At 42.7% G+C, this 22,531-nt stretch overlaps 1 protein-coding gene across 1 annotated transcript in view; it reads right to left on the bottom strand.

Annotated features, from left to right (window-relative positions):
- Nucleotides 1–22,531, bottom strand: part of CAP2 (cyclase associated actin cytoskeleton regulatory protein 2) — a 178,192-nt gene that overhangs the window by 122,342 nt on the left and 33,319 nt on the right. The window lies entirely within an intron of this gene.

Genomic DNA, 22,531 nt, shown 5'->3' with positions numbered 1-22,531 from the left:
ACAATAAAATGGAGTCTAAATTTACAGTCTGACAAGGGGGAGGAAGCAGTAATGTCACACTCCACTTGCTTAAAAATATGTTGGCCATGCTCCATTAAGTCATAAAGACAAGTTAATTTAAAGACTCTAGGCTGCTCCAATTCCCACCAGGTCCCAGTCAATTTCGGACTCTGCTTTAGCCAGAGCATATATCAGAAGGGCAATCATTTCTTATTAGGTCATTGTTATAAATTAATGCTTTTACTGTTCTTACCATGGGCTTTCTTCTTTTTTTTTTTTTCCCCTCAGTGATTCCTCTTGCCTTACAGAGAAGGAGGCATGCTTACTGAACAGAACTAAATAGCTTTGCAATCTGGCAGGATGAGTAGGTAAGTCGAGAATGTCAATGTTAGACGACAGGGCACATTTTACTCAAAAAATAATCTTTCAGGAATTGATAATAAAAGAAGTTTATTCTTCATTAGTCGGGTTGTTGCCTTGGCAACTGCCAGCTCCCATAAGTCTTTCCATCAGCCGTGGTTCAGTTTTGCCACTAAGAAATGTTCCACTCTACATCTCGATATCTTAGCTTCAGGGAGTATGTCTACAGCCCCCACCCACCCGAACACACACACACACACACACACACACACACACACACACACACACACACCATCCTCCCCATACCCTGTCCCAAACGCATCCTGTCCCAGCCTCACAGAAGCAACGGAAACTAACTTCTTGGCATATAAAAGGCAGTAATGAGAAATGACCTCCTTCTTTTCTTTTGCAAAAAGGGCTAATTTATTTGGCAAAGTTATAGTTGTTTCTATTTTCCTTCTTGTCCAGCAGAGGTTATTTTTAAATAATCAAGGTCATGAATGTTCTGTGCATTCAAATCACCTTGTTTCCCTGAATTCCTGATTTTTCTAGTTCATTATTATTTCCAAATAAGCTAATGCACTCTTAGACACTCTGAGGGTATGGATGAGTATAGTGTGTGTGTGTGTGTGTGTATGTGTGTGTATGTGTGTGGTGTGTGTGTGTGTGTCTTGGGGGGAGGGCAGTAAAACAGAGGAAATGCTACTCATGGGCCTAATCCCTCTTGTTCTAGAAATTTCCTTTGAGAAAATAGTTATATAACTACAAGAATGTTTGTATAAGGATATTTATTTCAATTTCTAATAATGGGAAAGCAAGTCAAATGGCACTAATTCTTTTATTGATTATTAGTGATTTTCAATTACTCTTGACATGATGGCAGGAATAGAACTGGGGCGGGGGTGGCCCAGAGCCGAGATGTGCTCCCCATCGGGGTCACAGGCTAGGGACCCTACTGTCTCATGTTAGTCTGGACCCTGAATTGAGGCGCATCTATTTCCCCCCATCTGTGATGTTGAGGGTTAAAAATCAATGACCATGTAGCCATACAATGAAATACCCTGCAGTTCTTAAAAAGGATCATGTGCATCTCAACCTACTCACAAGGCAAAGGAGCCTCCTAGAAAACATGGTTTGAGTTAATTGTGCAGAAGTTTGAAAAATCTCTACCACAAAGCAATAACTGCATCTACTGAACAACGTAGAGCTTTTGGAAAGAATCAGTTGTTACTTCTGTAAGATAGTCTGGATGGGCTGATGGCGCAATGGTTAGGGAACAGGCCCAGCATGCTCCTGATACCACTTGGTCCTTGGGGATGGCTGGGTGCAGCCTTGGAGGTTCCTGAGACTGCCACCCATGGCCCTCGATGCCTCTCAGCATTGCTAGAGTGGACTGGCTATCCTCAGCAGCACAAGGCCGAGCAGTTTTGCACCCTCAAAGTCTTCAAAGTCTTGCATTGAAGCAGTCTAGTTGACTGAGACTCACTGGTAGGTGTCCCCCGATCTCCTGGGAACTGCTTGGTAATCCCACTAACCCCTACCACATATATACAAAATAAGGAGTCAGGGGCTGGAGCAATTGTACAGCAGGTGGGGCGTTTGCCTCACACGTGGCTGACCTGGGTTCGATCCCCAGTATCCTAGAGGGTCCCCCAAACACCGCCAGGAGTAATTCCTAACTGCAGAGCCAGGAGTAATCCTTGAGCATTGCTGGGTGTGACCCAAAAAGAAAAAAAAGACAAAAAAAAAGAAAGAATAAGAGTGATCAAGGCTGAAGCGATAGCACAGTGGGTAAAGCGTTTGCCTTGCACACGGCCGACATGGCCAACCCGGGTTCGATTCCTCCACCCCTCTCGGAGAGCCCGGCTAGCTACTGAGAGTATCTCACCCACACGGCAAAGCCTGGCAAGCTCCCCTTGACGTATTCAATATGCCAAAAACAGTAACAACAAGTCTCACAGTTTGTTGTGAGAGGTTACTGGTGCCCGCTTGAGCAAATCGATGAACAACAACGGGAGGACAGTGCTTCGGTGATCAAGGCGAGGACTTAGAAAACACTGTTGAAAGCCACCTGCTTTCCTGACAGGCCTGAGTATCACTGCATTTGCATTCTGAACAGGACCTTCACCTCGATTAGCTTCGTTTGCATAGCCCACCCCTGTGGAGCTGCAGAACACTTGGCAAGCTGGACCCTCTCCAAAATCTTACGATAGTTTTTCTAGCACATACGGAATTGACTGCACTTTATCCACGTGTTTCAACCAAATCTCTTCCCTTAGGAAGTCAGAATTACTTCATGCGAGTGACCCCGGGGCTTTCACAACAGGTGAGAGACATTAAAGCAGCACTCAGGTCATTCAGAAAAAGGAACTGCGGAAGTCAGTAACAGGGAGCACTGTTCTTTCATGGGTGCTGCTTCAGCCACTCTCATTTCATGTCCAAGCAAGTGTGTGTATCTGTGATGAGAGATAAGTGAGGATGAGGCCAGAGGGTGCTGAGAAGGAACCAGAGCAGAAGCAGCAATAACGACTGCTTAGTAATGAATGACTGCAGTGGCTGGAAAGCAGAGACAAGGTGAGCTCCAGGTCCGACTTAGAACAGGGCTCTACCCCTTAACTAGATGCATGGTCGGTTATGAGCGTGGTACCCAACTTCTACAGTGGTACCTGCCTTAAAGAGGTCACTTAAAGCAGAAGTGAAATATGGTCTGTCGGGTCTGTTCAAAGTGCATAGGATAGGGGCTGGAGTGACAGCACAGTGGGTAGAGCATTTGCCTTGCATGCGGCTGACCCGGGTTCAATTCCCAGCATCCCATAGGATCCCCCGAGCACTGTCAGGAGTAATTCCCGAGAGCAGAACCAGGAGTAACCCCTGTGCATCGCCGAGTGTGACCCAAAAAGCAACAACAATAACAACAACAACAAAAACAACAAAAACAAAGTGCATGGGACATAGGAGCAGGCTTGAGGGGTGGTTGGGGAAATTGGAGACGATGGTGGAGGGAAGGTGTCATGGTGGGGGCATTGGTGTTGAAATACTGAATGCCTGGAAGAAACCATTATGAGTGACTATGTAAACCACAGTGTTTAAACGAAGTGGGAGACAAAGAACCAAAGCAAAATGGACGGGACATATGAGGCCCCTCAATGAATGCCAGTTCTCTTTTCCTTCTTCACATGGCTTCCAGTGAATATAAACAAGGCAGGGAAACACTTTGCTTCTCTAGTCATGACCCACTTTTTTTTTCTTTTTGGGTTACACACAGTGATGCTCAGGAGTTAAGTCCTAATTCTGCCCTAAGGAATTACTCCTGGCAGTGCTCGGGGCACTATATGGGATGCCAGGGATTGAACCCAGGTCGGCCGCATACAAGGCAAACACCCTACCTGTTGTACTATCACTCCGGCCCCCTGTGGCCCACATTTTGTCTGTTCATCAACTCTATCAACCCAGCATCAATCCGTCTACACAGAAATCTTCCTATGTGTGGGTGACTCATGAGCGGTCCTGGCAGAAGACTGTACCCCAACTCTCTAGGGATTCCCAGGCACCTGCAAGTCTCCGGGCATCCTGCAGTCATAGAATGACTGGCAGAGTGGGATGGCTGTCACCACCATGTTTTTCTCTTCCTCCCTCTTAGGCTACATACTTACTTCTTTTCCCAGGAAATTCTCACTTTTCCCCTTTAGTTTATTCCTTTCCCCATTTTGCAACAACAGTAACGATGCTTATAAAAAGTTTAAATGACGTGGATATTTAGAAAGTGAAAACCTTTGGTCCACCACTCCCCAAGAATGACCATTGTTAACAGGGAAGATCCTTGTAGATTTTGTTTTCAATCCAGCAAATCTTTCTTAAGCAATGATCACTTTTTTATTCTTCCTTCTTGCGATTTCTCCTCAGATATCCTCAATAAATCTCCTGCTGCCTTTTCTGGGTCCTCTTGGTGCTTTCCAAAGCTACTCTTAAATTGTTGGTAAGTGTCAAAGGAGTGTAACCATAAACTCACAGAAAGAAAAAGAAGATCTTATCTTTGTTTGGGAAAGTAGAAAACACCAAGCCCAACATTAGCTGAGGTTACAGATAATCTGTGCAGAACTCCCTACCTTATGTTTTTTTCTCCTCTAATTAAACTAATACTCCCTCCAGTATTAGCATTCATAATAAAGGGCTTTTTTTACCCCCCACTTAATATGATTGTTTTTCTCCTTCATTTAATTTAGAGCATCATGGAACTTTTTCCTAGAATTTTGCATTACATAAGCGCTGCTGGAAAAAAGCCTTTGGTAAGGATTCTTTCTTCTTTTTAATTTCCTCATCTGTCACAGACTGATATTTTAGTAAAATAAATAAGAGTATTAGCAAAAAAAAAATCAAATCAAGGGACACAAAGTACAAATCCTACTTTTTAAATTACTAGACTCAAAAGATTTAAAATTACTGTATTGCTGTAAAAGTTTCCCAACTCTGGGGCCAGAGATAGTCCAGCAAGCAGGTTGTTTGGCTTGCATGTGGCTGACCTGGGTTTAGTCCCTGTCATCCCATATGGTCCCCCAAGACCACCAAGAGTAATTTTTGAGTGCAAAGCCAAGAGAAACCCTTGAGCATCAACGGGTATGGTCCAAAAACAAAAATAAAAAATTTCCCACTCTTACTCAAATATCTTTGCTTATCTTGTAGCAGGCTGCTAGCAGAGTTTGCAAGTGGCAATGGTTTGTGTAATGTTGGTTTGTATTTTGTTAAGAACCAAATAAGCTATCACTTACATGACATCTACGGACAAATGTATTCCAAGTTTCTAAGAACTAACTTAGAAATAAACTTTGGCATAAGAATCCTCAGGTAGACTTCTGAAACAGTGGAGATGGGCTCAGTTCAATGGAAAAGCACTTGCCTTATACACATGAGACCAAGTTTGATTCCTGACACCATCCACATGTCTAGTGCTATCCCATGGGCTCTGTCATTTGGGAATCTCTGGTACTACAACCAAGCATGAAATTTCGGGGACTACAACAAAATGTGTGACAAGTGTGAGATAGGCAAGTGTGAGTTGCCTTAAAGCTCTCATCTATCAACAGCTCCTTCTCCTCCACTGGGAAATCAGAATGAGAAAAAAGAAAATAAGGAGGATAAAGAAATTGTCAGGAAAAGAATAAATTTAGGCTGTGTGTGTGTGTGCGTGTGCGTGTGCGTGTGTGTGTGTGTGCGCGCGTGTGTTGGACTCAACTCTCTAGTCTCTATGTTTCCCTATTTCAAGTGATTATTCATGACGTCACAACTTGACCCTGACTTCCGCATCCTCTAGTCTAGAACCTTAGAGAGCGTGGAAGAAAGGGGACGCTTCTTCGCCGTAGTGAGATTATAGACTGGTGGAGCCTCGAAGAAAAACGATAGGAAGATTCCTTTAAAAACTAAAAATAGAAATATGATCCAGCAATGGCATTCTTAAATACTTATCTGACAGATATGAAAGCAGGGAGGCTTGGCCGAGCTGGCAGAAAGGGAACTCGACTGAGAGGACTCCGGGACTTCACCAAAACATCAAAACATTCTCTACCCTGGATCCAATACAGAATCTCTCCCCGGGGCTCTGCTAAAAACATCAGCTGGAGAACTCAGCCACCACCCGTGAGGGATTCCCCACTGGGGACAAGGAAGAGTGACTGTCTGGGAAGCTTAACCCCAGGGCCAGGCCAGGGAACTTTGTTCTGGGGAAAGGGAGGGACATGCTGCAAGTCAGAGAGCAGGCCGTAGAAGCTCACTTTGACCTGGAGGCAACGGCGTAAGTAGGCAAGATGTTCCCGGCTGGCGCTGACAGTCATGCCCATCAAGCCACCAGCTCAGGGACCTTCCAGTTCTGAACCTTTTCAAAATGGAGAGAGTCTGAGAGTGAACCCGCCATTCCTAGCAGTGGACTGGTAAGTGTGTTTAGCCTGGGATAACCAAAACCAGGTTCCCAACAGAGAGCTGAGTGAATGCAGGCAGAGGAACGGATGCTTATTCTCTAAAGAGCTTGTAGAGATGAGAGGCAACAGACCTTCCATTGTCTGCGGTACCCTCACTAAGTCCTTGTTGGAACATCTGGTTGGAACCCAAGTCAGGCCAGGTCAAATGTAGTGTTGAAACACATGAAATGCGGGAAAGGAGGAGGAAAATAATGGGGTCTCTTAGAATGAGCCTGAAGTCCCTTGTTTTGAATTAAATAGCAGATCCAAGCTGAATTTAGTATAGTATAGTATATAGGTATAGTTTCCTCTGCCCCTCTCAGAGAGCCCAGCAAGCTACCGATAGTATCTCACCCACATGGCAAAGCCTGGCAAGCTACCTGTGACATATTCGATATGCCAAAAACAGTAACAAGTTCTGACAATTTGTTGTGAGACGTTACTGGTGCCCGCTAGAGCAAATTGATGAACAATGGGAGGACAGTGCTACAGTGCGACAGTATAGTTTTCTCCATCCCTGCAAACTGAGTAACATTCTTCTCTAGTGCTCTTGGGATTGACTCCAGGATGGACCACATGCTAGGACACAAAACAATTGTTCATAAGATCAGAAAGAGAGAGGGGACTGGAGCAATAGTACAGCAGGAAGGGCATCTGCCATGCATGTGGCCGATCTGGGTTCAATCACTGGTACCCTATATGGTCCTCCAAGCCCATCAGGAGTGATCCCTGAGCACATAGGCAGGAGTAACCCTCGAGCACTGTTGGGTTTACTCCCCCCGTGCCCCCCTCCCCCTCAAAATTGATAAGATTAACAAAACTTTAGCTAGTTTCAGGAAGAAGAAAAGAGAGAAACCACAAGTAAGTCAGATCAGAAATCCAAGGGGAAAGGTTACAATCGATAATACCACAGAAATACAAAGGATCTGAAGAGATTATGCTGAACAACTTTATGCCACTAAATTGAAGAAGCTAGAAGAAATGTATAGTTTTTTTTTTTGTTCTTTGTTTTGATTTGGGGTCACACCTGCAGTGCTCAGGGTTTAGTCCTGGCTCTGTGCTCAGGGGTCAATCCTGGGGTATCATATGGGGTGCCAGAGATCCCACGAGGGTTGGCCATTTCCAAGGCAAGCGCCTTACCTGCAGTGCTGTCACTCCAGCCCAGAAATGTCTACATTTCTGGAATGTTCCAGTACCTGAACAGATCAACGACTAGTCGAGGAATTGAAACAGGAATCAAAAGTTTCTCCAAATACTGAGGCTCACTCAGGTTCTGACCATTTACTACTTAGTCCTCCTAAACTTTCAGAGAGGACTCATTTCCTATCCTCAGGCTCTAGAGAGTCAAAGAAACAGAAATTTTTCCAAATAGTTCCTATGAGGTCAATATTAACAGGTTTCAAAAAAAAAGGTTATCAATGAAGAAGACACAGATCAGTATCCCTGATGAACATGCAAAGATGCTCAACAAAGCATTAGTCAGTTGAATCCAGCAAAACATTAAAAAGATTATCTACCATGGTTAAGTGGGATTTATCCCATGGACTCAAGATGGGTCAATATATGCAAATAACACACCACACAAAGATAAAAATCCCATGATCACATTAATAGATGAGGATAAAGCTTTTGAAAATACTCATATATATATATATATATATATATTTAAAACCTCAATAAAATGAAGAAAGTAGGAACTTACTTCAACATAATCAATGCCATACACAAAAACCCACAGCTAACATCATATTCACTGGCAACAAATAAAAAGCCTTTCCTCTGAATAAGGTACCAGGCAATGTTTATTCTTCTTACTGCTCTTCCACATAGTATTGGAAGTCCCGGGTACAATAATTAGGCCAAGAAAAAGAAATGAAGGGAATTCATATAGGGAAGGAAACTAAACTACTCGCAGATAATATGCTATTAGAGAAATAAAACCTCAAATATTCTACCAAAAATATCTAGAGACTATCAATCTATAGTAGGTTACAAAATCAATACATAAAAATCTATAGTAGGCTACAAAATCAATACATAAAAATCATGGCTCATTTTTTTAATTGAGGGTGGGGACTGGTCACACCCAGTGGTGCTCAGGGTAGTGTTCTGGGGACCATGTATAGTGCTGGGGATCAAATCTCAGTTGCCGGGGACTGGAGCAATAGCAGAGTGGGTAAGGCATTTGCCTTGCACGCGGCCAACCTGGGTTCGATTCCCAGCATCCCATACAGGTGCCCTAAGTAACCACCAGGGGTAATTCCTGAGTGCAGAGACAGGAATAACCCCTGTGCATCGCCAGTTGTGACCCCAAAAGCCAAAAAACAAAAAACAAAACTAAGTTGCCCACAATCGGACAAATGCCTTCACTCTTCTAACTATTTCTCTGGCTCTCAAGCTGCTCTATTTTTATAGGCAAACTATGACACAGAAGAGAAAGAAATCAAAATACCAACCCCATTTCCAATTGTGTCCAAAAAATCAAGTACTTAGAAATCAAGTTAAAGAAGATAAAAGACATTTACTAAAAACTATAAACTACTATAAGATAGTAGTTTGCTAAAAGAACTAGAAGAACTAGAAGATATGAGGAAGTAGAAAAAATATTTCTTGTCTATGAATTAGAAGAGTTAACATTATTAAAATGATGATCTTACCCAAAGTGCTCAAAAGACATCATGCAATCCCTATTAAAATTCCATTGGTATTCTTCTAGGACATAGAACTAATACTGCTATTTTTATCTCATAGTTTTATTTATTTACTTATTTTTCGTCTTATAGAAAACAAAGCATTTCACAATGCCTTTCAGCAATTCTGATTGTTGGGGGGGGAATTCTAAACAATAATGGTGCAATACTGCTATTTTTAACTAAGACTCCCCAAATAGTGAAAGCTATTCGACAAAAAATGAAGACAGGAGGCTTTTCTCTTGCTGACTTTAAGTTAAAGAAATGAAAATGGTGTGGTATCTCTTATCATTGTCACTCTCACTGTCATCCCGTTGTTCATCGATTTACTCGAGTAGGCGCCAATAATGTCTCTATTCCTCCCAGTCCCGTGATTTTAGCAGCCTCTTTTACTCGTCTTTTCCCAACGATTGGAAGCTCTTTCAGGGTCAGGGGAATGAGACCTGTTATTATTACTGTTTTTGGCTTTTCAAATACGCTATGAGTAGCTTGCCTGACTCTGCTGTGAAAAAAAAAAGGTTTGGTACTAGAATAAAAACATCCATGTGACCATGAGATGCAATTGAGAATTCAGAATAAATACTGAATATACTCAGTATACTCAGAGTAAACCCTCAGATATGGGCAGTTAACTTACAACAAGAGTAAGAGCACAGAGTGGAGGAAGGAAAATCTCTTCAACAAATGTTACTGGGGAAACTGGTCACATGCAAAAGAAAGAAACTGATCCACTATCTCACACCATATACAAATGATTAAAAATGACCAGAGACCTTGATATCAAACCCAAATCCATAAAATACATAGAGAAAAACAGAGGTAGAACTCCCCAAGATACTGACATCAAAGGGGACTTCAAGATTCAACTGTGTTGGAAAAGAAAGCAAAAGCGAAAAATAAACAGATAGGCCTCCATCAAACTATAAAGCTTCTGAGTGCGGAAGGGACTCTAATTAAAACAACAAGGTGCCCTATTGAATAGGAGAAAATATTTGCACACCCTAGGAATGACAAAGGGCTAATATCCAAGATCTATAAACCACTCAAAAACTCAACAACAACAGCCAAATGATCAACCTCACTAAAAATGGCCCGAGGATGATCTGAGTGGGTGAGACTGGAAGGACGCAGAGGGAGCCGAGATTGGAATAAACGGCAACTGGTCACCAACCAGCTTAGCGACCCTGTTCCCTCCTTCATGCGTCTGTTGGCAGTGGCAGAGGTAGGCTAGGGTGGGGGAAACGGCTCATGGCTACAGAATGCATGTGGTGGGAGAGAGACTATGCACCGCGCACCCTCATTTACTTTGTGATCACACACGGTCTCACCAACAGTGAATAAGGGTTCTTCCCCCCCCCCCGCCCCATTCCTACCAACGCTGATTGTTTCCCAGTCTTTTTCAGATATAAACCATTCTCACTTGTCTGAGAATATCTCAGTGTCATTTTTATTTATATTTTCCTAATGATCAGTGATAAGGGATTTTATAGTCTATAAAAATGATTTTATAGTCTATAAAATCCAGATCCCGGACGAGAGCAGTGCAGTCTCTGCCCCCGCGCTTCGGTGTTCCTTCCCGGAGTCCCTTGGAGGGGAGCGGGTTGAGCTTTCCTCCCCGCCCCGGCCAGGGCTACGGCAGCCGGAGACCTCCAGGACCAGCCACCACCATGCTGAGACCACTCTCCGCACACCTGAAGGTACTGGCAGAGGGACAAAGCCACGCGGGTTCCGGGGCCGAGACCTCCAAGCCTACTCGAATTGGAGTCGAGCATCTTCCACCCAGATCCTCCAAATTCCAGTAGGCGGGGGTCACACCCACCACCTGGCCCCCTGGCGCCGTGTAATCCCATCAGCGGCCAAGACTCAGAGACTATAAAATCCAGATCCCGGAACCGCGCGGCCGCGAATGCATCTTATCAGAACTTTTCTTTATGACATCTTATTATCTCATTCCTACTTTGGACAAACTTGCAGGCTGTCGAATGTAGCCTGCCCACAGGGCAGAGTCTGGCAAACTCCCCGTGGCCTACCAAATATGCCAAATACCAGTAACAATGATGGGTCTCATTCTCCTAAATAGCCTTGAATATAATCTCAGGGCTAGGATGAAAGAGACGTTACTGGGGCCTGCTCGACGCAATCGACAGTGATAAGGGATAATTTTTTATATGCTTGTTGACCAGCTCTATGTCCTTTGAGGAGATGTATGCTCAGCTCTTCAACCCCGCCACCCCCCTTTTGTTTTTTTCGGTTGGTTTGTAAACTTTTATTTGTTCATCTTTGGGCTATATCCGGCTATACTCAGGGCTTACTCCTGGCTCTGCACTCAAGGGAGGGAACTGGGATCATATGGGATCTCAGGAATTAAATGAAGGTTGGCCACATACAAGACAAGCACCCTGCCTGCTGTTCTATCTTTCCAGTCTCAACTTAAAAAAATGTTTGTTTTAAATTGTGATTCTATGGCTTACAATATTATTTTAAAAATTTTTTATTGAAGAGCCATAACTTAAGATGGAACATAGCCTTGCCATATAATCTAGTAATTCTACCTCTTGGCATCTCCAGGAAAAAGGCACTCATTTGAAAAGCCCTGTGTTCAGTGCAGCATAATATGCAACAGCTAAGATCTGGAAACAATCTAAGCATCTTAGAACAGACAGTGGGTCAAGAAACTCTGTTCTATACATGCAATGGACTACTTCTTGGCTATAAAAAAAGATAAAAACAATGGTTAGCTTAGGGTGTTCACTCACTTGTCTGAACCAGACAGGACTCCATAGGGTTCCCTGAGCCCTGACAGAAGTAGTTTTCTGAGTACAGAATCAGAAGGAATCCCTGAGTCTTGCTGGGTGTGTCACTAAAAGCTAAAATTAAAAAAGATAAAAAACTTGCATTTCATTACATCTTGAAAGGAACTGGAGATGTCATGTCGAGGAAAACTGAGTCAGAAGGAGAAAGACAAATACTTGTGATCTCACTTAATGTTGAGCATAAAGAAACAAAGCTCAGACAGACAACAGTCAGTGAAAACGAGCCCTGAAACTCTGCAAATGGAACCAGGTTACCAACAAGTGATGTTGGTATGGGAGGGGTGGATAGGAAGGGGCTTAGAGACAGTGGTGGAAGGATATTGATACTTAAGTCCTGATTGGGGTGTTGTTACATTACATGCTTAAAGCATCAATATCAATATTATCATAAAAGATGTTCTATCAATAAAAATAATATTAAAATACTAATTTGAAAACATATGTACACCCCAATTATAGAATAATTGACAATAGTCAAAACCCGAGGTCAATGTAAAAGACAGATGGTAGAATAAACTCAATGCACAGTTTCTTCAACACCTTCTATTTAGCTATTTCAAAGATGAACTATTAACAAGAACTTGATGGAATGGGTGGAACTAGAGGTAATTATAAGTGAAATGGTAAAGGTAAAGGTAAAGGCCCTCCCGTTGATCGTCGATTTGCTCGAGCGGGCCCAGTAACGTCTCCATTGGAGACTTTGTTGTTACTGTGTCTGGCATATCGAATACTCTCGGTAGCTTGTCACAAAATGAAAGACAATAGCCAGACAGCTTCATTTATATTTAGAATATAAATAACCAGACAATAGGGCAAAACTCAAAAGAAGTAACATGTAGACACTGAGAAAAGCATGGTAGCTATCAGAGGGGAAGATAAAGGAGGGGAAAAAAAGAGTAAAAGGAGGTTAATTTAATAATGTCAAAGTCACTATCACTTTTTTATTTTATTTTATTATTTTTTTTGCTTTTTGGGTCACACCCGGCGATGCACAGGGGTTACTGCTGGCTCATACACTCAGGAATCACTCCGGGCGGTGCTCAGGGGACCATATGGGATTCTGGGAATCGAACCCGGGTCGGCTGCGTGCAAGGCAAACACCCTACCTGCTGTGCTTATCACTCCAGCCCCCAAAGTCACTATCACTTTTAATACGGTAAAACTTTTGGTTGCTATGTGGGATATATACATTGTCAAGCCTTACTCCAGAAACTTGAGTAAATCAATGGTATATCAATAGTCTTATTTTCAATTTCAGTAAATTCGGTATGACAGAATTCTGCTTTTTAAGCATTCATTCTATTTTCTTCAGGTGGGGGTGGTGCTCAAGAGATGCTTTCAGCTCTGTGCTCAATACCACTGATGCTCAGGGGACCATGTGGTACCGAAGATCTAAGAGGGCATGCTCACATACAAAGCAAGCATCTTAACCCCCGTGTGACCCCTCAGGCCCTAGGCATTAATTTTCATTCATGACTTTAGTAAATGGGAATCAGAGGGTACAGCATATACCTGGAATCCTGAACAACCCCAACATGCAACAGATTGGCTTAAGTGGAGAAAACAAATGACCTTTCTACACATCAGTCTATGTTGAATGAAATATTTGAACATCCAACATCAGCATTCCAAGTACCTTATCATTTACTTAATTTATTTTGCCAGGCCAAGGGTCAAACCTAGACTTTCCACATGCACACACATGCCCTATGCCTGATCCTTTGATTTATTTATGGTGAAGAGAATTTTCTGCAAGAGGATCTTTATTCCAAATATATGGTGTGATGAATGATTATTATATATATTTATTAACCATTATTATATATAGTTCAATGAATGGATGGAGCAATAGCACAGCGGGTAGGGCATCTGCCTTGCATGCGGCCGACCGGGCCGACCCAGGTTTGATTCCTCCACCTCTCTCAGAGAGCCCAGCAAGCTATTGAGAGTATCTCGCCAGCACAGCAAAGCCTGGCAAACTCCCCATGACTTATTTGATATGCCAAACACAGTAAGAACAAGTCTCACAATGGAGACGTCACTGGGCCTGCTCGAGAAAATCGACGAACAATGGGAGGACACTGACAGTGACAGTGACAGGTCAATAAATAATTTTTTCATTGAACAATCTGTTTTATGACACCAAACATCTTATAGCCAATATATGTAAAAGAATTGACCTACAACTATGTTGTGAGATGCATAATTTGGTGTTTTAGAAATTACAGTGGAAGCAAGCAGGCACTATGGTGGTGTGTACGGTGTGGAACAATGTATGCAAGAAATGATCATTGACCAGTATTGTAGATTGTGGTACCTCGATGAAAATGGGAGGAAAACTACAATGTCAAATCACAATCTAAATACCATTCCAGTTTACCAAAGGTGAGTGAATACAGTTTGCATTTTGCCTAAGACACACGAACAAATCTGCAAACAAATTTTTTTTTTTTTTGATTTTCGGAGGTCCTGGAATGCTTTCTCCATGCTTTGTGCTCTGGAGGCCATATGCAGTGCTGAGGATGGCACTGGGGTTAATGCATGCAAGTGCACAAGGCAAATGCCTAACCCCTACTATCTAGAACCACTCCAGCCCAACCTCCAGACACATCTCTTCCATCGGTGAGCCTTGGCAGAGTTCCCAGGCATTGGAATGAGGCTGCTTTTCCCACGTATGTAGGTCATACAGGAGTTCTTCACTCAGGTCGATATGCATGTCGTGTGTGCAGGCACGAGTGTGTGAGCTTTGTGGGAGAGGGACAGAAATAACAAGATAATCTAAATAAAATCAGGTCATTACTTTAGACGAAGTATTAATTTTCAGATGCAGAGGCAGCCTCCAGGCAAACGAAGTTATTTGGAAGCTGCATGAACAGCCAACGACAAATTACTGGCACTGTTTTAGATGGAAGAAGGAAAGAGACCAGGAGAAAAGGAAAAGACGCATATTGTGCAGTAAGAGGGTAGGCAATGCAATTCCCATGAGGCAAATGATGCTCAGAAAGGATCTTATTTTTTTTTTTTTGCTTTTTGGGTCACACCCGGTGATGTGCAGGGGTTACTCCTGGCTTTGCACTCAGGAATTACTCCTGGAGGTGCTTAGAAGATCATATGGGATGCTGGGAATCGAACCCAGGTTGGCTGCATGCAAAACAAATGCCCTACCCACTGCACTATCGCTCCAGTCCCAGAAACGGTCTTTTTGACCAGGAAAATGTGCAAGACAAAGCGGGAAGTTGTGTGCAGAAACTCCTGGCAGGCATGGTGCAGAGAATTCATGCTCTGCTTCTTTTCAGGGAGGATATCAGCCCCCGGAGGCTCAATAATCACTCTCCAGACAGTGCACAGTGGGGACTTGGAGTCCTACAGTTCTTAGCCCACTCTGTTTGCATGAGAAATCATGGCGCAAGCAGAGGGTGGCTAACTGCCTCCTAGCTGCTGCATGGTCCTGGGAAATGCTCCCTGAGTCCGTTTATTCTCTGGAGGAGTCTGTGGAATTCATTTATTTTTTTACCCCAGGTACAGAGCACAGGGAGTCAGCTGATGGGTGGTTAGCTCACTCCCAACCACAGAAGATCTGGGCATCCTCAAAAGGCATTGCTGGTTTTTGGGCACTTCCAGTTTGCTTACGCTAGTGAACAAGGACCAGAAAGGCTCGTAACCAGGATGCAGTTCCATAGGCTTCCTCAAAAGACTTCATTTCAGAAGCAAAAAGAAGAGCACCAAGGGAAAGCTCAGGAACAGCCTATTTACCATCCAACTAAGGCAGGTGACTTAGAGGAGGAGCCTGGTTTGCCCATCTGTGACATTTTACCTGGGTACTTGGGCTACCTCTGCCCTGCTTGTTTCGCCTATGCCCACATGACGGGAGTGCTTTCCCTGGCTCCGGGTGCCGGGCTTTTTATAACAGCCACGGAGCTACCCTGGAGCGAGCTCCTAGCTGAGAATGGAATAACCCCCTCATGCTTTCATTGTGAGACAACTAGTGAGTCACAGGAAGAGCCTGTGAGAGCCGGAAGTCCCTGAGGAGATGTTCACCTGCCTCCTCAATGAGGATGTGAAGACCAAGGTCATGTTGCAGAGCGTGAGCCGAAGATGATGTTCAAATCTCAACTCGGGAAGCAGAGTGAGAGGGAGGGCAGCTCTTACGGACATCAAGTAAAAACAGAACACTTATTTTCATTAAGTTTTCAAAAAGAAGTGTTTAATTTAGGATTTTTTGGGCCACATTTGACTATGCTCAGGGCTTACTTTTGGCTCTGTGCCCCGGGATCACTCCTGCCAGTGCTCAGGGGATCATACAGTGCCGGGGATAGAACAGGGGTCAGTGGCATAGAAGACGAGCACATTACCTCCTGCACTATCTCTCCAGCCCCTCAATGCAACAGCTGAATAAATGTCAAACATTGGGATAGTGGTGGAAGGTTTCAAGTGCTTTGATGGTGGTGGGGTGGTAAGTTTGTAATCAATACCACAAACTTTAAGATGACTGCAGCCTAAAGTATAATAGTAACAATAACAAAAACAACAACAATAATAAAAGCACCCTCAAGCAAAGAAAGAATGTCAAAGACTAGGAACATCCAGAACAATCACTGAAACCCATCAAAAGTGTGTTTTGGCCTATTGTCTAAACATATCCATCCTTTGGGCCGGAGTGATAGCACAGCAGGTAGGGCATTTGCCTTGCACGCAGCCAACATGACCGACCCGAGTTTGATTCCTCCGCCCCTCTCAGAGAGCCTGGCAAGCTACCGAGAGTATCCCGCCCACACGGCAAAGCCTGGCAAGCTCCCCGTGGCGTATCTGATATGCCAAACACAGCAACAAGTCTCACAATGTTACTGGGCCCACTCAAGCAAATCGATGGACAACGGAAGGACAGTGATCCATCCTTTACTAAGTCAGATTTATGAATCTACCATCATGGGGTTTGATTCCCTCATACTACAGATATGCGTCATACAGCTAAGGCTGAATATATCACCTTTTCGTTCAAGTTGTGGTTCTCTCCAAGAATAGTTATGGTTCTCTCATTTTTATTAAAGTTAAGAAGAAAGTGGGTCCTTTTCATCCACATTAAGTCAAGAATACAGAAAAAAAAATGTCACAGGCTTCTAGGAGCATAAAAAGGCAAATAATATTAATTTCCTAAGTGGGGTTCAATGAGAAAGAGTAACCTGAGTTGAGGTTGCTGCAGGATTGTAGAAGCATCTAGAAAATGGGTCTCAAGACACCACGTATCACAAGGTTGGAATGGCAGCTCCAGGCCTTGGCTCAGTTTCTAGAGGATTCTGTTCTTCGACACTGAAGACAACACTGTCTCTAAACATCACTTATGAAAGTATGTGTTGTTTATTCTTTTTTAAAAGGACTGCAAGCTGGGGGCTGCATTCTGGGTTGAAGAGTAGCTGAAATAAGCCCTTTGGTTTATGCGGCACACAAGATCTAATCTCTTCTAAAACCTGTTATGTCCTTCGGTTCAGCAGAGCTTCCTAATTGTAGCTATTAGTTCCCTGTTTTTTTGTGGTCTGCTCCGTCAATAGACTATTGAATGTTCAGTAAATTAAGCCCAACCAGCAGCCAACACACCAAGACAGACGGTAAATCATAGCTTGGCCGCCCTTATTCATTACGGGTATCTGAGAAATCACTTTTCAGCACAGGGATGAGGGTTTAGTATGATGTACATTTGTGTCATTCTCAGATTTCCACATTGTACAATCAGGTATGTGAGGACTCCCCCCCCACCCCCGCCCCAAGCAACAGGTGTGTTCTTGGAACAACATTCAACCCCCATTGCTGGTTTATGGGAGAGGCAGCAGCTGCAAGCTGAATGCCTGTGACACATGGTTCTGTAAGGGAGAAAAATAAACGACTTGTTCAGTGTATTAAAGCAATGGGCAGATGGACCATGCTGCCTGCACTTCTCTTTGTCTTGGAGAACCAGAGTCTAAACTTTCAAGACGACAAGTGGTTTTCTGTCTCTCTTTTTGCCTTCCTTCTTCTTCTCTCTCTCTCTCTCTCTTTCCTTATCTCTCACTCTCCTTTCTTCCCCTGCCTTCCCTCATAAAAAATAAAGTCAATGAGTGAAATACTGGAAGCTTTCTTGAATGTTACATATTCATTGTTGAGAGGATTCCTTTATTGGAGTCACACTGTTCTCAGACTGATGAGTAGTAAGGAAAAAAAACCCAACAAAATAAACTAAGCAATGCTTGATTTCACATGTATGAGAAATCTAAAAACAAACAAACAAACAAACAAAAACCCATAAGAAATGAACAAGCAAAACAAAACTCATAAATGCAGAGAAAGAAAAAAAAAACAAAACAAGCCATGCTTGATTTCACCTGTATGTGGAATCTAAAAAACAACATAAGAAATGAACAAACAAAACAAAATTCATAAATGCAGAGGGGAGGTTGCTGGAAGTCAGAGAGGAGATAGGTGTTAAAAAAAAACAGGATGATGTGGGGAGGTACCAACCTCCAGTCATAAAATAAGTCCATCTTGGAGACATTAGTTAACACCACAGTGCTTAAGTCAAACTTACCAAGAGAGTGTAGATCTTTAAAAATTCTCATCACCACACCACCTCTTGGCATCTACCCCCAAAGCACAAAATGTTAATTCGAAAGGATACTGTACATCTATGTTCATCACAGCACTTAGTACACCCAAATGTCCAACTACAGACAAATGGATGGCAACAGAAGTTGTGGCTGAAGAGATAGTACAGCAAGTAGGGCATTTGTCTTGCACATGCCAACCCAGGTTCAATCCCTTGCATCTCATATGGTTCCTCAAGCATCGCCAGGAATAATTTCTAAGTGCAGATCCAGAAGTAACCCCTGAGCATTGCCATATGTGACCCCAAAAGAAAAACAAACAAACAAACAAACAAACAAACAAACAAACAAAAAACAGAAGTTGTGGCACCTATGCACAACAGAATACTATACTGCCATTAAAAGGACAACATCAAGCAATTTGCTGCAACATGAATGGAACTCAAGGGTATCATGCTGAATGAAGTAAGTCAGAAGGGAAAGGACAGATACAGAATTATCTCTCTCATGTGTGGGCAAAGGACAACAGAAGAGCTGGTCCACAAAACTGAGTTTGCAGGAATGAGGGGGTGAGGTGGAGGTCTGAATATGAGAGGACCTTCGGGACATAGATGGAGGGAAGCAGGAACTCTGGTGATGGGTTTCATGTTTGAATGAAGTATATATGAAACCACCATTAACAGTATCGGTATTGTAAATCACAGTACCTCAATAAAGATTTTTTTAAAAAAATGTTCTAGGATGACAGACAGTACAGCAGGTAGGGCATTAACCTCTCACACAACCAACTCAAGTTCCATCCCCAACACTTTATATAATCCACTGAGCCCACCAGGAGTGACCCCTGAGCACAGAGCCAGGAGTAAGCTCTGAGCACTGTGGGGTGCGGCCCCCAAACCAATATATATGTATGCATATGTAATATTACATATAATCATGAGAAGTATAACTATATGAGGTGATGGGTGGTATAATTAAATTTGAGTTGGTGGTCACCTAACAATGGATGCAAATATTAAGTCCTCCTGTGGTACGCCTGAAACTAGTGTAAGGGTAGGTGACAACTATACTTCAATCACCAAGTACAACAAATAGACGACTCACATTGTTCAAAAAAGTACTTAAAAATACTGTTTACTATACAATTTAAGAAGACAGTATGCAAATTTCATGTTAATATATTTTTTAATGATAGGTTAACAAGTCTAGTCAACAATACTAAATACGAATTTTAGCTCTATACCTTAAAATGTAGAATTTGAGTGAGCCTTTCTTCATAGTGTTATTAAACAGGATTAAAGTTTATCATATTAGTGTACAAAGTTAATATACTGTAACACCAAGACATGCCATTACTGTTCCTATGTCACTGCTAGTTAGTCCTTCTCTTCATTACCTCCTACCCCTCCTCTCACTGCTTGGTAATCCGAGTTTTGTCATCCAAGACCAAGGGTTTTGATGTGCTTGCTCACTGTCCCTAATGTCTCTGTCAACTTAAACATGTTGGTGATCGAGGTAGGGAAGCAAGATTATGTTGAATAACGGCCAGGCGTTGGCTGCCCAGGAGACCCTGAAGCTTGGAAGACTTTTGTGCTTGTCTGTCTCATTCTCTACGACCGACTCTGCTGGATAGAGGTTGAAGGTACCAATCTGATTGACTTGATTGTGGTAAACTGTCACCATCAGCTCGCCACACGTGAGGCAACATCATAAAACCCTACACTATCTCTCCAGCGCCAAGGTAGACTACTTTTATTGTGAGAGCCTAACGGTGTATTCCAATCCTACATGGTTTCTTAAAACACAAAGTTAAAGTACTTAGAGGTCTCATTATTGTCTAGTTTAAAAAAAGAAGAACATGATTGCCACTCAATTCTTCTTTTGCAAACCACAGCACCCAAAAGGAGAGAGAGAACAAAAGGGAATGCCCTGTCACAAAGGCAGGGTGGGATGGGGGATAGGGGGTGGGAGGGATACTGGGATTAGTGGTGGTGGAGAATGGGCACTGGTGGAGAGATGGATACTCGATCATTGTATAACTGAAACCCAAGCACAAAAATTTGTAAGTCTATAACTGTACCTCATGGTGTTTCACTAATATAAATTTTTAAAAAAAGAACCACTCTACAATTTGGGGGCCAAAGTGATAGTGCAGTGACTTGCATGTTGCCCACCCAGGATTGATCCCTGGCATTCCGTTTGGTCCCCAAGCCCACCAGGAGTGATTCTTGAGCACAGAGTCAGAAGCCCTGAGCCCTGCCAAATTTGGCCACCAAATCAAAAGACAAACCGCCCCCCCACCACCAAAAAATAAAAACCTCCACAGTGCTGTGAAGTATTACCAGGAAGAGCTTTAATGCATTATTACCCAAAGGCATAACAACTAGTTCTAGTAACAGCAACAATAGTACCATAATTATTGGCAAGGTGTACAATAAATACTGTAAAGGTGTTTAAGAGAGTGAATGTTGGCCAATTACCCAAGAATTTTAGACTGGAGTCAATATTCCATCTTGTCTGTTAGTTTCAGATACTAACAAGTCTCGGAATATAAAAAGCTATGTCACCACATTACCATAAACAAGGTCACTTAGAAAAAAACACTATGTTCAAGAACAGATGAGAATAATCACAGACCTATGGTCTCCATCAGCAGTGAGGTGGTCTTACTACACCAGACTTCTCTGGAATTCAGGTGTCAGAAGACCTCTTATTTTATTTTGGTAATTTATTTAACTTTGCTTTGTTTGGGGGTGCACACCTAGGCTTGGAGACCATCTAGAGTGCAGGGAATCAAGCTCAGAACAGTTACATGCAAGGTAAGTGTCCTACCCACTACACTATCTCTCTAGTCCCTTGATCATTATTTTTTTTTTATTAAAGTAGTGTTAGCTTCTAAGAGGATATAGGCATCAGGTCAGCTTTTAGAAATCCACATTTCTGAGCTTGTCCTCTTTTGCTAGGGTCATGCAAAAGAGGACATGTCTACTGTATTAAATAGAAATACTTAATACAAATGGAAGTCAAGAAAAGAATCTTCCTTTTTCTTAGGTGTAGCAACTAAATGTGTTGCTGAGGTGATCAAATCAGCACATATTTAATTTTATTTCACTATAATCCTGCCCGTGGTGTATTTGATAGGCGAAAAACAGTAACAATAATGGGTCTCATTCCTTTGACCCTGAAAGAGCTTCCAATACGGCATTGGGCTATGCTAGCACGTGACAGGAACGAATGAAGTCATTACTGGCGCCCACTCGAGCAAATCGATGATCAACGGGATGACAAGTGATGAGTGACAAGTGATAGTCCTGCCTTCAGGTACAGTCTGAGTCATCAGATCTGGGGGGCAGGCACAGCGGATGGCACTGAATGGTTATCTGGGAACAGACTCGCAAGAAAATCCTGTTCACCTTCTTTCTTTCCTCGCTCCAAACCACAAATTTGTTCACAAACCAGATTTTCTGTGAATCTGGTCCCGAAAATGGTTTTGCTGGAATTGCCTCATGGCTGAGAAATCTAAAGGCAGATGGATTTGGAATTTAATCCTCTGTGAGAAACAAAGGCAAATGAAAACAAAAAACCCGGTGATCAATTTCTTTGAGGTTTCCCATGGGTTTGGCTAGGGCATCCGATTTTCCTTAAATGCATGCAAACAATAACTCACGTCCTTCAACATTTTATTTTAAAAATGTATTTCCTCTGACTCTCAGACACAGCAGCCTATTTCTCTTTTTCCTTTTTCTTCCTTTTAGGCGACTCCTGGCTCTGGGCTTGAGGGCTGTTCCTGGTAGTGCTCAGGGGATCACGTGGTGCTCCAGAACAAAACCCAAAGGCTTTCTCTAAGCAAAAACATCCACTTGACCCACTGAGCTTTCTCTTGAGTGCCAAACATTTTAAATATCATACATTTTACAAATACATAAAAAGGATTGAACTTGCCTATTTATCATTCCACGTATCTACCCAAGCAAAGTTTATAGATTTCTATGATTTGAATTTTTTGTTCCACCCACCCAAGCCAGGATGAATTATTTTTCCATTGTGGTAAAAAAAATAAAGAATAACAAATAATGCAATGACTCATGCACAAATATATTTCTGAGGTCCTATTTTCGACACTGTTGGATATATATCCAGAAGTGGAG

Source organism: Sorex fumeus, unplaced genomic scaffold (genome assembly GCF_029834395.1).
Source record: "Sorex fumeus unplaced genomic scaffold, SorFum_2.1 ptg000094l, whole genome shotgun sequence".
Lineage (NCBI taxonomy): Eukaryota > Metazoa > Chordata > Mammalia > Eulipotyphla > Soricidae > Sorex > Sorex fumeus.
Note: the sequence above shows the minus strand (reverse complement) of the source record. Positions and strands in the feature narration are given on the sequence as shown.